This window comes from Chrysochloris asiatica, unplaced genomic scaffold, assembly GCF_000296735.1.
Source record: "Chrysochloris asiatica unplaced genomic scaffold, ChrAsi1.0 scaffold00013, whole genome shotgun sequence".
NCBI classification, from domain to species: Eukaryota; Metazoa; Chordata; class Mammalia; order Afrosoricida; family Chrysochloridae; genus Chrysochloris; species Chrysochloris asiatica.
This window is the reverse complement of record NW_006408531.1, coordinates 1994312-2002933: the sequence shown is the minus strand read 5'-3', so window position 1 is coordinate 2002933 and position 8622 is coordinate 1994312.

The window sequence follows — 8622 nt, the reverse complement described above, 5'->3', positions numbered from 1 at the left end:
GAGATGGAACCAGAACTTGTGAGCTGGAAGACAAATCTCTCAACACTACTAAGATAGAAGAGCAAGGAGAAAAAAAGATTTAAAAAAGCTGAAGGTCTAAGATTCATGTTGGACAACATGAAGAGGAATAACTTAAGAATTATTGGCATTCCAGAACAGGAAGAATCACACAAGTCCACAGAGGAGACAGTTGAAGAGCTGCTGGAAGAAAATTTCCCTACATCCTGAAAAGCTACAAGATAAGCATTCAAGAAGCACAATGAACTTCAGGAAGGATTGACCCCAAAAGAAAATCACCAAGACATATCATAATCAAGCTCTCCAAAATCAAAGATAAGGAGAGAATCCTGAAAACAGCTAGGGAAAAGAGAAGTGTTACATAAAAAGACAAGCAAGTCCGATTAAGCTCAGATGTCTCAGCAGAAACCATACAGGCAAGAAGGCAATGGGAAGTCATATATAAAACCCTGAAAGAAAAAAAACTGCCAACCAAGAATCCTCTACCCAGCAAAGGTGTCAATCAAATATGATGGCATAATCAAAACATTCCAGGATAAACAGAAGCTAAGGGATTTTGCCAAAGCCAACCTTGCAATGAAAAGCATCCTAAAGGGAGTTCTGTGGACTGAGAACCAATAAGAACAGACAACAACCAGAGATCGACATACGTGTCAGCACCACCTGGCACTCAAATCAATAAATGGAAGAATCCAGAACAGAACAGAACTATAAGAACAAATTCAGAGGATCTGGGAGGTCAGTCTATGTTCAAAACAATTACCATGTGAAAAAAGTAAACACATAGGAACAGAGATCCAGGTGGTAAAAAGGTCAGGTAAATTATAGGATAAAATAGACTGTCTCAAACCACAAAGAAAATTAATACTTCACAGCATACCAAGAAAATGAAAATCCAAGAACATGGAAACATTAAAACTATGAAGAAACTGGAAGAAAGAACACAAAACATGAACTCAAGACAAGACATGAAGAACAAAGAAACAACAGCACTACAAAAAAAACAAACATAATAGCAGCAATTAATCCGTACCTATCGATAATTACACTGAATATAAATGGATTAAATGCATCAGTTAAATGATGGAGAGTGGCAGAATGGATAAGAAAATAAGATCTTTGAATATGTTGTCTGCAAGAGACACACTGTACACACAAAGATAAAAACAGACTAAAAGTAAAAGGATGAAAAAAAATATACCAAGCTAAAAGGAGCTCTGGTATCGTAGTGGTTATGAATTGGGCTGCTAATCTCAGGGTCAGTAGTTTGAAACTACCAGCTGTTATGTGGGGAAAAGATGAGGGAGGCTTTCTGCTCCCATAAAGAGTTACAGCCTCAGAAACCCTGTACAGGGTTGCTATGAGTCTGAACCGTCTCAATGGCACGTAACAACAACAAAAATTGTAATAAAAAATGAGCAGGAGTGGCAATACTAATCTCTGATAAAATAAACTTAAAAGCAAAAAACAGCATAATAGATAAAGGTGGACATTATCTCGTGATTAAAGGGACAATTGAACAAGATGACATAACCATAATAAATAGCTATGCTCCCATTGAAAGAACTCCAAAATATACAAAGCAGACTCTAATAGATTTGAAGAAATAGGCAAATCTACAATAATAGTGGATGGTTTTAATATACCACTTTCGAAAATAGGTAGAACAACCAGAAAAAAGCTTGACAAAGACACAGAGGAATGTAACATAATCAGCCAACTGGTCCTCATAGATGTGTACAGAGCATTCAACCTAACAACAGCACAATACACATTCTTTTCCAGTGCACATGGAACATTCTCCAGAGTAGCCCATGTGTTAGACCACAAAACAAGCCTCCATAAATTTACAAACATCAAAATACTAGAAAGCATCTTCTCAGACCACAATGCTGAAAATCAGAAATCAGCACTAGGAAGACAAAGGAAATAAAGTCAAACACATGGAAACTGAATAACACCCTGCTGAAAAGCACTGGGTTGTATAAAAAATAAAATGTGACTTCACAAAGTTCCTAGAAAAAAAATGAGAATGAAAACACAACATAAGCATAATCTTTAGGACAAAAGCAGTCCTGAGAGGACAGTTTATTGCAATACATGCACACATCCAAAACGAAGAGAGAACTAAAGGAACCCGTACAGTTCCAACCTGTGTTGCTCAAGGGTCAACGGTACTGTTTCAGGAATAAGTACTGGGCAGCACAAATGGTTGGGCACTCAACTCTCACATGCTTTAGACATGTTTATCAGTAGGGTCATCATGTATAGTAAAGTAAAGGATCAGTGAAAAAGAGGAAGACCCTCAACCAGGTGGATTGACAGAGTGGTTACATTAGTGGGCTCAAACATAGCATCAATTGCAAGGACATGCAGGACCGGGTAGTGTTTGTTCTGTTTTACGCAGGGTCATTATGACTCGGAACCACTCAAAGTCACCTACCAATAATAACTAGCCAAAAGTCAAGCAGTTCAAACTTACCCAGAGGCGCTTGGAAGATAGTCCTGACAACTTGCTTCTGAAAGCTCACAGCCTTGAAAACCCAGTTTTATTCTGCACACATGGCTTGCCGTGAGTTGGAATCAACTCCATGGTAACTAATAATAACACGACTTAGGAACCATGCTGAATGCATTTATGTATTAAATTCATTTATTTTACAGATGAAGAAATTGAAAAGTTATTTTCCTAGAAGATACAATAGGTGAGTGTTAGAGCCAAGAATGGATGCACCATGTATGTACTCTGAAGGGCCCTTATGTAGTGTTTCTTCTGTTGAAATGTGGATCTGTGGAGTGAATTACGTGTATTTTTTTGTGTGCGATGAATCTAAATGAAGGTTTTTACCTAAGAGTTCTGAGGATTTACAAGAAATATTTGCTAGTAACTTTAGAAAGAGAAATCAGTATTTTCCATCTATGGGATGACCTTATTTACTAATTAAAATTCAGAATAGTCTTGTAGAGGGCGGAGTAGAATGGCCCAAAAGAATCTAGTTCTTCCCTTTCCTCCTCCTCTCAACCTCCATGCTTATCCAAGTCCAACTCTGAGGGAAGAACTATAGCTCTGAAGTCACTGGCCCTAGCATGACTGGGGCCAGTGTCACTCTGCCTCCCCCTCCCCCATTGGGAGCACACACACACACACACACACACACATCTCAACTCCTCTCTCTCACTGACCAATGACTGTGCATTGATTGGCCCCCCGCCCTCAGCCTACACACTGACAGGCGGGTAGGGGGGAATAAGGTGGGGCTGTAGTGGTGTGACTAGTTACCACACTGGGTGACAGGTGACACTGACCTTATAGAAGCCACTTTCCCTGGGGTACCAGCCAGACCTCTGATCCCCTTCTGACAGCTTCAGCACACCCTTCCCCTCCCCCACCCCTACCCCACCTTATCCCCTAGTGATGTCACTGGTCCCAGGGCCACATTCTTCTCCAGCTCTAGAATTCTTTGTGTGTGTGTGAGCTGTTGCCTAGCCCCTGGTTATCTGTAGGAACATTTATACTCTGGCCTCTGGAAGAATTCTCTCTGACCTTTTCCACCTCCACCCAGCCTGCAGGGTGATTCAACTAAAGAGAGAAAAGTTTAGTTTTTAGGGAAATAGTTAAACAAACTGAAGTTGAGTTTCCTTTTTAGGAGAATGTTCTGGATTCGTAAAACTCAGTATTAATTTTAAGATTTAAAACACGAGCCTGTTATACAATTCTTGGAAAAAATAGAATACTATCAAAAAATACTATCATATTGACATTTTCTGAAGAAACTGCGATGTAATCACAAAACTATGCAACTGGTACTAAACATAAAAACACTCAAACAACAGAGTCTGACTGTAATCACTCTGTCTCTGGCAGGATGGAAATAGTTGGCTGCTGGAGACAACCATGGGAGAGGCTGGAGGTCAAGTCCACTGAGGTACTACAGAGAAAGCACACTATTCATCCAGCCAACTGGAGACAGTTAATCAATCACCAAGACAGAAAAATGAACAATGTAACTTCTAAAATTTAAAGAGGTTAGCCCAGGGCAGGAATTTTGGTTTTGTTAATGTAGGGACCCCTCAAATGAATATTGGATAAACTTAGATCTTGATTATCTTATCATTAGCCCAAGGGAGAGAAGCAAATTAAGTAGGGCTCTGGTGCTGCTGTATTGAGCCTCTTAATGGAACGGCCCTAGGAGATGTTTCCACTTGCAATGACTTGGCAACAAATAACATTTAGTGACGATTAAACAAGGACTCTTATTCCCATATATGGGATATAACATGGTAAAGAAATTTGTAAAAATTCACTCATATATTTTGGGTTTTAATCTCATTCCTAGATTTATCTGTTCAAGCTATACTTTATCTTTTGTCCACATTTCCCAATTCACTTAGTTTGAATTTTATTTCATCTTTAAATGAAAACAGATTTCAATCCTGTGGAGAAATGGATGGGCCACTAAATGATTGAAGAGTGTGACAGCAAGGGCTTTCTATTTTTTTTCTCTCTTCTTTTGTCCTTTTTAAAACAAAAGCCAAAAAAACAAAGATGGGTTGACAGGCCCTGAGGTGATCTCAGGCCTAAAGTATTTTGACTTTACCTTGTGTTCAAGAATCCTGTTAAGCAGTTACTGGCAAGTGATCTGCAATTAAAAGGACAGTCCCTGGCTTTCCCATTATGTAGCAAACTTTGCATTTATAAGTTGAATCTTCAGGCTTTTACAGGAGTCTTGATGTGGTGCTGTAGGATAAAGTACCAGGTCACAAGGTTGGCAGTTCAAACTCACCAACTAACTGCTCTTTGGAAACCCTAAGCAGTGTTGCTAATGAGTTAGAACCAACTTGTCGGCACTTAGCAACAGCAGTACATTTAAAGATTGCCTTTTTCGTTGGCACATTTGTAGTTCTTATAACTAACCCAAGCCAAAAGATGAGCTAGAGATTTTTGCTAACTTCAATTAAAACTACTGTCATTGAGGCAAAAACAAACAAACACCTTATTTTTCACAAATAAGTTCAAAGGTTAACAATCTGGATTAGTATTTGTTTTCTTTCAAAATTGGAAAATTTAAAAATGTTTATGGTAAATATTGCAACTATAAAATAGACAAAAGTCCCACCACTTAAAATGTGGAGTAAACTGTTCAAAGTCATGCTAAGTTAATTAATAAGACCTCTTTTCCCAAGCACTCCCTGATGTGTTGTGGTTAAAGGAAGAAAAGTCTCCTTTTTTTCTCCACTTTTTTTGCCGCACTGGAAGATTGGAGCAAGTGGTCAGGGAGAGGGAGTAAGTGGCCAAGTAAAGGGACATCAAGCAAAACGACGGATTTATCCCTTCCAGTGACCATATCAAGGAGCTCTGGTAGAGTACTGGTTACGAATCAGGCTGCGAACCTCAAGATCAGTTGTTCGAAACTACCAGCTGTTCTGCGGGAGAAAGATGAGGCGTTCTGCTCCCGTAAAGATTTACAGCCTCGGAAACCCTGTACAGGGTCGCTCTGAGTCGGAACCGACTCCACAGCACACAGCCAGCCAGTAGACCATATCAAGAAGAGATTTGGTGCGTTAGACACTAATGACCAAAAGTCAGAAGAGCTGTGGGATGACATCAAGAATGTCATACAGAAAGAAAGCAAAATGTCATTAAAAAGATAGGGAATATATAATCATTTACACATTCTGCAAGCCTGCCTCCTGGACGCCAGCACACAGCCTTTCTCTCCATGTCCTCATCGCTGCCTCCATCTCTGGTGTTGCTGCTTCTCTGGATAGGGTTCCACATTCTGCTCATGCTCTTCTCCCTTGATGGTCCTAGGGCAGAAGCAAATACTGTTGAATGATGAAAACAAAAAAAAAAATCCAGCTTTGCAGATTATTTGCTAAGTGTACAAACTGAATAAGTATGGTGAAAGGATATAATCACAACACATATCTTTCCTGATTTTAAACCATTATCCCCTTGTTTTGTTTGAGTGGCTGCCTCTTGATCTAGGTACTATGATCTAGGTTTTTCATGAGCACAATTAAATGTTCTAGAATCTGCCACCTGCCCCCTCAAAAAAAAGACAGGGAAGAAAGGAAAGACCAAAATGGTGTCAGAAGAGACACTGAAATTTGTGCTTGACTGTTGTTGTTGTTGTGTTTAAGTGATGTCATGTAGGCTCTGACTCATAGTGACACCTGTATGGTATCCAAGGAGCAACTGGTGAGCTTGAATCACCAACCCTGTGGTTCAAACTGACCTCACAGTCCAGCACATTAACCAATACCACCACACTTAGGGTGCTGTCAAATTGGTTCTGAATCATAGTGACCCTACGCACAACAGAACAAAACACTGGCTGCTTCTGCACCATCCTCTCAACTATTACTATGTTTCAGCCCATTGTGATTTCCACATTTGGTTGGGCCACCTCTCATTGGAATGAGCACAAACATGGATCTTTTCCTATCAGTTGGCCTGGTAGCTGTCTTCAGATTTCTTACCTCCAGTAATGCATCCGTTTGTGGAAAGATTTCAATTTGTATTCTATCAATTTCTAGAGGCTTGTCTTTGCCAACAGTTTCACTACACCTTGAACTTCTTCCTTCATTAACTTTGGCTCTTGATTGTATTCTACCTCTTGAAATGGTTGAACATTAACCATTTCTTTTTGTACAGTGATTCTATGTATTCCTTCCATCTTCTTTTGATGTTTTCTGCATCATTCAATATTTTGCCCATTTGTTGTTTTGTTGTTAAGTGCTATCAAGTCGGAATCTGACTCATAGCAACCCTGTACAGGGTTTCCAAGGAGCAGCTGATGAGTTGGAACTGCGGCCTTAACGGCCCAAACCGACGTTTCAGTTTACTGCATTAACTGGCAGTGCCACACCATAGAACCTTTTAATATTGCAAGCCAAGGCTTCAATTTTTTTCTTCAGTTCCCTCAGCTTGAGAAATTCTGAGTGTGTTCTTTCCTTTTAGTTTTCTAACTTCAGGTCTTTGCACATTTCATTATAATACTTGACTTTGTCTTCTCGAGCTGCCCTTTGAAAATTTTTGTTCAGCTCTTTTACCTGCTTGTTTCTTCCATTTGCATTAACATTTCTATGCTGGAGAGCAAGTTTCAGAGTCTCTTCTGGGGTCCATTTTGGTGTATTCCCTCTTTCTTGTCTTCTTAATGAATTTTTATTTTCTTACTATATGATATTCTTTATATCATCCCACAACTTTTCTGGTCTTTAGTTATTAGTGTCTAATCCATTAAATGTATTCTTAAGATGGTCTCTAATTTCAAGTGGGAAATGTTCAAGGTCATATTTTGGGTCTCATGGACTTGCTTTAATTTTTTTTAGCTTCAGCTTGAAACTTGCATATGATTAATTGATAGTCTGTTCCACAATAGGCCCCCTGGCCTTGTTTTGGCTGATGATACTGAGCTTTTCCACTGTGTCTTCCCACAGATGTAGTTAATTTGATTTCTGTGTATTCCATCTGGTGAGGTCCATGTGTGTCATCATCCTTTATGTTGTCTAAAAAAGGTATTTGCATTGAAAAAATCATTGGTCCTGAAAATTCTATCATGTGATCTCCATGATCATTTCTATCACCAAGGATATATTTTCCAACTACTGATCCTTCCTCTTTGTTTCTAACCTTCACATTCCAATTACCAATATTGCATGTTTGATCAGTTTCAGACTGAAGAAGTTGGTAGAATTCTTTAATTTCATCATCACTGGATTTAATGGTTAGTGCATAAATTTGAGCGATAGTGGTATTAACTGAGCTTCCTGGTAGGCATATGGATATTATTCTATCACAGACAGCATTGAACTTCAGGATAGGTCTTGAAATGGTTTTTTTTTTAATGATGAATGCAATGCCATTCCTTTTCAATTGATCATTCCCAGCATAGTAAACCATATGATTGTCATATGGTTTCAAAATGGCCAATACTAGTCTATTTCAGCTCATTAATGAGTCCTGGTGTGGCGCTGTGGGTTAATGTGCTACACTGAAAAGCTGGTTTGAACCACAAAGTTGGTGGTCCGAGCTCACCAGACGTTCCTCAGAAACCCTATACAGGGTTGCTATGGGTCATAACTGACTCGATGGCACTTAACAACATATAGATGTTTATGCATTCCATTTCAATTTTGACAATTTCCAATTTTCCTAGAGTCATACTTTGTACATTCCATGATTATCAATGGATGTTTACAGCTGTTTCTCCTCATTTTGAGTTGTGCCCCATCAGCACATGAAGGTCCCCAAAGCTTTACTACATGTGTGTCATTACAGTCAACTCTACTTTGAGGAAGCAATTCTTCCCTAGTCATATATTAAATGGCTTCCAACCTGAGGGACTCATATTCTGGTGCTATTCATAATGTTTTCGCCTTCCGGCATGATATCTAACATTGTTCTGCTGCTAGGCATAAGGTTTTCAGTGGCTAAACATTCAGAAGTAGTCTGTCTCTTCCTAGTTTGTCTGAGTCTGAAAGCTCAGCTGAAATCTGTCTACCGTGGGTTACCTTCCTGGTATTTAAAATACCAGTGGCATAGCTTCCAGCATCATAGCAACATGCGAGCCACCACAGTATGACAAACTGACAGACTAG